This window comes from Macadamia integrifolia, unplaced genomic scaffold, assembly GCF_013358625.1.
Source record: "Macadamia integrifolia cultivar HAES 741 unplaced genomic scaffold, SCU_Mint_v3 scaffold2731, whole genome shotgun sequence".
Classification (NCBI taxonomy): Eukaryota; Viridiplantae; Streptophyta; class Magnoliopsida; order Proteales; family Proteaceae; genus Macadamia; species Macadamia integrifolia.
In genome coordinates this window covers 26,298-33,798 of record NW_024868921.1, presented here as the reverse complement: position 1 = coordinate 33,798, position 7,501 = coordinate 26,298, and the positions used below count along the sequence as shown (strand labels likewise).

The 7,501-nt window shown below is 42.4% G+C and overlaps 1 protein-coding gene across 1 annotated transcript in view; it reads right to left on the bottom strand.

Annotated features, from left to right (window-relative positions):
- Window positions 1–6,099: 6,099 nt before the first annotated feature.
- Window positions 6,100–7,501, bottom strand: part of LOC122067145 (DEAD-box ATP-dependent RNA helicase 53, mitochondrial-like) — a 10,253-nt gene continuing 8,851 nt past the window's right edge. Inside the window, exon 8 of the mRNA XM_042630990.1 lies at window positions 6,100–6,427. The gene's annotated coding sequence lies outside the window, so the exon portion shown is untranslated. The remainder of the gene's footprint in view (window positions 6,428–7,501) is intronic.

Below are 7,501 nucleotides of genomic sequence, written 5' to 3'. Positions count from 1 at the left end.
GAAAAGGACGATAAAGCTGAGCATCTGCCGCCATCCGTTCGGCGTCAGCTGGGTCGAACAAATCTCATAATGCTGAAACACTCAGGCGAAGAAAGGATGGAGGGGAAGTCAAAGGCCGGCCTTAAATGCCTCCTTATATAAGCACAGCTCTTTGGAGTTTCGATAGCTAGCTCGATCGATCAGTTTCGGTAGCCGGAGCTCAAAAACGTCTGAGATACTGAAAGAGGCTCTTAGCTCCCCCAGCTCTAGATCATCCATAGTGGAAACGATGTGGAGAGCTTCCACCTCAAGGGGGTCCTGGGTCTGGGCTCGGGATTCAAGCACCCTCTCCCTGAATCCCTCACCGTTTGAGCCACCCTCAGACCCAGACGGCGAGGCTGTAAATGATGAGTCACGAGCAGAGGGAGAATCGAGGGAAGAGTCCGAGGACATCCCTCGGACCCCCCGGGACTCCGATACCTATGGTTAGACATTGTTCTCTTGGAGGACGAAGGGTTGTACCCAGACAAACAAGACATCGTACTTACTTTTGGTGAAGACGAAGTGTCAAAGGAAAAGGAAGTTGAGACCGAGGGGAAGCTCTCCGAAAGGAACACCTAGACCGAAGGAAGGCTCTCCGAGGAAAAAACAAGAGTGACCCACAAATGGACCCCCACACTTTATAAATAGAAGGAAAACGATACAACTGCCCTAGCATTAATGGCGTCGTCACGTCACCAATTACCACCCCTCGAGATTTGCACCTGAGTGGACCTGGTCGAAGGTCCTTACCTCGGTTGGGGGTTCAGTCAAAGGCCAAGCAGACCTGATCGAGGGTCCTTACCTTGGTTGGGGGCTCAGGCCAAGGCCAAGCGGACCTAACCGAAGGTCCCTACCTTGGTTGGGGGCTCAGGCAGAGGCCTAAAGGACCTGACCGAAGGTCGTTACCTCAGTTGGGGGCCCAGGCAGAGGCCGAGCGGACATGATCGAAGGTCCTTACCTTGGTTGGGGCTTAGGCAGAGGCCGAGCGGACCTGACCGAAGGTCGTTACCTCGGTTGGGCGCTCAGGCCAAGGCTGAGCGGACTTGATCGGAGGTCATTACCTCGGCTGGGGGCTCAGGCAGAGGCCGAGAGGACCTGACCGAAGGTCCTTACCTCAGTTGGGGGCTTAGTCCAAGGCTGAGCGGACCTGATCGAAGGTCATTACCTCGACTGGGGGCTCAGGCTAAGGCCGAGCGGACCTGACCAAAGGTCATTACCTCAACTGGGGGCTCAGGCAGAGGTCGAGCGGAGCTGACCGAGGGTCCCTATCTCAGTTGGGGGCTCAGGCAGAGGCCGAGTGGACCTAACCGAAGGTCCCTACCTCGGTTGGGGGTTCAAGCCAAGGCCGAGCAGATCTGACCGAAGGTCTTTACCTCGGTTGGGGGCTCAGACAAAGGCTGAGCGAACCTGACCGAAGGTCCCTACCTCGGTTGGGGTCTCAAGTAAAGGCCGAGCGGACTTGACCGAGGGTCCCTACCTTGGTTGGGAGCTCAAGCAGAGGCCGAGCGAACCTGATCGAAGGTCCCAGTCGCAGGAAAAACTAAAGCCGGGGCCGAAGGAATAAGGCCCACGGGACGCATGAATGAAAGAAAATGACGAAAGACAAGATTACTCCCATAGGAAGAGCCTCCTGGTGGGAGTAAGGGGGCTACTGATACGGCCAAATTGATTGCCCAGTAGGGTAAGAACACGTGGTATCTAAGGAAAGGACGTGTGCCGCCTACCTGATAGAGGCTGCAAAGATTCTGACCACGCCAACTGCGTGAAGAGAATATTCCCCACGAAGGGGATAAGGCGTATCCGAGTAGGACTCGAAAAGGAAAGGAGGCAGACCCGAGGAGAACTCCTCCAAGAAAAAGGGAAACCCTAAACCCTAAAGATGATAAGAGAGGGCCCGAGAGGAGGAAAAAAGGTAAGCAAAAAGACATACACCATTACCCTTGTGAAAAACTGTGCAGCCGATCTCTAACTTGGGCGTCGGAGGAATAATCCCGGAGAAACCTCTGGGCCTCTGCCTTCTGTGCTTGTGCAGGATCAGCTCATACGGATTTTCGACAGCAACAGCTTCCAATCATCTACTTCTTATCAAAGCTTAATTGTTGTTTGAACGTTCAGGATTTGGGATTTTCTTTTCAGGCTGAACATTCAAATCAGCATCAACTACAAAGTCAGTTGAGATTGAAAAAAAAAATTGAGAAAAAATGGAGAATTCTGAATGCCGAATTTTGAATTCTTTGAAAAATGGGGAACCCAACAAAACCAACTAAATATAAAGAAAAGATGGTGTTTAGACCGTATGCTTCAACATTCTTCATTGTAAGGTAATATTGGTTGCTGAGACAAAAAAGGTGAAGAACAATGGAGAGGAGAGAGCTGAGACAAAGGGGGTGAGAAGGCCAAAGACATGGCAGCAACTGTGATCAATGTGGGAAGATGGATAGTACCCACCAAGTGTTTGACTGAATGTCAGAATGAAATGTTGTGACTTGGAATCCCATTGTGTGCTATAAAGTTTCATATTTAGAGAATATATTCTATAAATAGGAATTATCAAACCTATTTCTAATTATACAATCTATTATCTAAAAAGTAACCAAACGATTATTATTTGTGATCCGTAATTTATTGTCATAAATGATTTCTAAAAAATAGATAATAAATACAAATATAAATTATACCAAAGAGAGCCTTAAGTAAAGATTTCCGCTATTTACTCAAGTCTCCAAACCGACAACTTGATCAGCGAACATTAAAAATCAAATCCCTACAGTCAGAAGCATATGAGATTTTTTTTTTTGTGGGGGGGTGGGGGAGAGAGAGAGAGAGAGAGAGAGAGAGAGAGACTTGGATGACTGAGAAAATGGGAGAGGTCTTAAGGGAGAAGGGAGTGAAATAAATAAAGAAGTGATTTGTAATATGGAGGTGGAAGAGATTAGATTTAGAATGTGGAAAACAAGAACTGCCTACCTTACGTAATAAGCAACTAACATATCTATCTTATGAGTATCTCCTCTCATAACCACTTTTGCTTGGTGCAACCATAATTCGTTACATCAAGCTTCACACCCAGTCGGATTGATGCCACATGGCCACTCCAAAAAATAAGACAAGGAACCAGGTGAATATTCTATTTTTTTTTCTTGGATTAGGTGTTGTGGAGCAGTTATTCTCTACAGTGAGTGCGGCAATGCGGTCAGCATCGGATGGCTAAGAGCATCTGGACACGCGTCCCAAGGTCGTCTCCGTCATCCGATGCTCACCGCACCGTTGCACTTACTGCAGAGGATGTTTTCATGGGGAGTAGTGGTGGCAAAGAGAATTTAAAGCGGATATAATATTGGCCGATACATATCCGTATCGCTGGTACCCAACATTGATATAGATTCAATTGGGACAGATACTCTTGATCTGTATCATAACAGTATCAATGGTTATTGATATGGACACTAATATTGATTCCGACCATCTGTATATGTTTACATCTTACACACCAAGCCAATCAGAGACAATGGAATACATTTTTGTATGTGTACAGAGGGAGACACAATCTTAATGAGAGAATGTCATCATCGTGAGAAGGAAATACACCCTAGCAGTGTGTACTTCCTTTTCCCTAAATTAAGATGCATACAATATGAATTTGAAGTTTTGTCACAAAATTCAAAATAAAAACAAACAATGCAAAAGTAGGGAGTGTTTAAGAAAAGGCGATTATAACAAACTACTAAGGAAAGACACTCATTACCATCTAAACATCCACAAAATACACCCATAGTTGGAACCTGATGGAGCACCACATGTCTAGGCAATCATCCAACGCTTGAAGAGAGGCACGGAGAACGAGCTGTCCACAAAGGTGTGGAGAAAAAAGCACCCAAAACCATAGGATCATCGCCTGAACATGTGCTCACCCAGGTGGCTATGGACAAGACTTGGGCGATCACCACTCAGAAGCATGGATTTAGGGGACGGTATCGGTATTGGTACCGATCGATACCAATCCGGATCGGATCAAATCAAATAGATGGGTATCGATTAGTATTACCCTTGCTTTTTTGAAAAAGTATTAATTTTTTACTATTTTACCCCTAAAACGATACAAATAATTGATCCGGATCAATCTCAGCTGATACCGATCCAATACAGCTAATACTAGAATGATACCTGAAACCATGCTCAGGAGAGGAGCCGAATCCTTACATCTGAGGCTGTTGTAGCTTTTTCAATCAAGGTCCTCGCATTGGACATAGTGAGTTTACACACTATCACAAGACAAGAAAGGTTAGATCTGTTGAAAAGAGCTATCCTACTTGCTTATTCAATATAGCAAGAAAGGAAGCAGGTATTGTTTCATAGAGCCAAATGGAATCCTTATCACATCTTCCATTTATTCCATCTATGGAGGACTGAGACAGCTACAACTAGTAACGAATGGAGAATCATGCCACAAGGGAGACCTCCTTTTGTCTTTAAGACTTTATAGAACCTGAACAATCAATCACACTTAAAATTAGAGGGAATATCCATTGAGGCTCTACGAAATGCAAGCAACTAAAAATATTCAAATCAACAATTAACGTAACTTATATGATGGTACGCTTTAAGCAAAAGTCTTTTCATGGGATTTTTGGAGGATATATATACAGAATTCTTACTATATTACATGTTTGATTCATTACATCCAGCCTGAAGGAGATAACCCGACTCCTTTGGCTTTCATTTAGCAGCATCTCATGGCTTCATCAATCAAGCTCAACACCCAAAGATACGCTTTTTTGGAGAGATACTATTTCACTAATCAAGTCACAGACATCTAACATATTCATACCTAATGAGTTTCCACAAAGTGGTGGCAAAACACAGGCTCCGTTAAATCCAATCCAGTACAATATCCCACGAATTAGTGAATTCAGTACAATTCTGTGCAGAAGAATAAACTGCTGGTCAACCTTCATAAATTATCTTCCTTCACGACTCAAAAGAGTCTTGGCAACACTGCATCTCATGAAAGGGTATCAGCTTCACGAGGTGGCCATCTCATCTGATTGCCAGGAGGTGGTGAACTTGCTCAAGGCTGACAATTTCCATGGCTAAGTACAAAAATTGCCCTCTATTCTTCTTCTGGGGCATCGTAGGTTTAAACAAACAGAGCTTAATGCAGCCTTCAGCAATGACCCACTAGTGGTAGAATAATATTTGAGCCAACCAGCTTTGAATCAACCGTAATCTGTTTCCACGAGCGGCATATTCCTATGTCTAAGTTTTTACTGAATAATCTACTAACATTTTTGCATTGCATGACAATCTGAACCACTTCAGACCATATTTCAACCCAATATTCATTAAGAAGCAAAAATGAATGTTGACCATGTATAAAATAACAGTTCCAAGCTCTTTAATTGCCCACCCCCCCCCCCCCCAAAAAAAAAAAAAAGACTGACAAAATGATCACCAAATAACCCAGCTCATAATCGTCCATGCCCTCTGGACCATTGCCTGGTCAATATATCATCTTTTCCTTGAAATCAAATCACAAGAGCACTCAACCAATTGTCAGTCCAACTCCAACCAAAAAATATAAACCATGATAATGGTCTGTAAATCTGACCAAAGTTAAGGTGTAATGGCCAAAAATTGAATATGATAATACTAATTAACCAGAGTACACTACTTAGCTATCAGCATTACAAAGAAAAACACATCAACTAATACATCTGGCCTGCTACTTTGCAGTCCAAACTTTAAATGATTCGATAACCTTATTTCACCATATGGAACTCTTACTCCCTGTCTCCCTGATAACAGTCTATCTCCTTGATAGCAGTTTCCAAGATCATTCTAAAAGGTCAAAACCACCAGTAAGACTGCAAAGCATTGATAAATCACTCCAGTTTCAAAATGTTAATGAATATGAGTAAAATGAGAATGGAAAAACATAAATAAAAGAAATAGGAGAGGCAACATTTTTACCATATCCTATTGTAAGCTAATTAGTTCCGCACCATAGGCTTTGATGAACAGTTTCAAAAAATCAGTAGGTTAGGACTTGAGAATAAAGAGTCATTTACTTAGTGGGAATGGTGAAAAATGAGAAGATTGTGTTATTTGAGACTTGCAATAGAATAAAAATACAAGATCATTCTTCCCTTCAGCCTTTGATGAACCGTTCAAGAAATACTAGCAGGCTAGGAACAAAGAAGGAATATAATTTACATGGGAGAATATAACAAAAATTATTCATTCAAGACTCGCAATAGAGTACAAATAGCAATCATTCTCTTCCCTATATATGACTTTAACATGACCAGATAAACTAAAACTTACATTTAACTACATATTTAGTCACTAGCTCTTTGATTGAATGGGGTAATCAAATTATCCAACGAGTCCTTAGCCATCTGTGGATCTGACATAAAAAACCAAGCAAAACTCATTATACAATACAAAATCCAGTAATGCAACAAAGCACAACTGCAAAACATGATCAGAGAAATACAAGGTTGGCTCTAAATACCCTAGTAGTAGTGTCCATATATTTCTCCTAGAGGGTGGGGGATTCAAAAAAGAATTCTCATTTTTTAAATGCATTTTTTTTTCTTTTTCATGTCAAATGTGGTCAGAGAAAAATCTAAAGCAAACAGCTTATATGATTAATCCACCCAAAAGAGGAAATAGGACTGGATGAAATGTGTTTTGAGGTTTGAAAACCCCAGGCATTGGTAACCAACAAATGTCAACCGCTAGGCAAAGGGCCGTTCAACTGACAAAGATACCCAGTCTTGCACCTTTTGCATACCGCACACCAGTTTCCATTCCAATTTCACCAACCATTCAAAATGGGGTTCATTGATTAGCACCATTCAAACAAAATTTTGGCAAGAGACCAGCATACACTACTAATTCGTCTTAGTGACAGGTCAGTTGTCAAGTTGAAAGAAAAATCTGGACTCACCACCACACATTTATTTTTATAAGTGAGGCAGAAAGGATGATCATAATCCATGTCTCTCATACATCAAAAGGGGGTTAAGCTGCAACCATGCATCCAACAAAAGCTTTAAATGTTTTTTATGGGTTACAAGGCACAGTCATTTGAGGTGGTCCTGGATGCTTTCTCAATTCCTAGTCACATTAGGAGTCCCTTATAAATCATAGATCCAACTGCATAACTCCTACTAATCCTAATACAAGTTTCACCACCAAATTGAAACACCTCCACTTTAATCAAGGAACGTATCTAGAGATTGAAGCTCATCTAGCAGTAAGTATCAAGAATAAGGAGGAAAAAATTATGCAATCTTCCAATGTGTCGGGATCTATCAAATGCCAACACAGGCTACACAACACCGATGTCTCTGCTCTTGTCCCCAGCACCTCCAGCAAGATAAAGCTTTGCACGCAGTGCAAACTACTCTTCAAATATATATATATATATATATATACACAGACCAAAAAAGAGAAAAAAGGGGGTGGGGGGGGG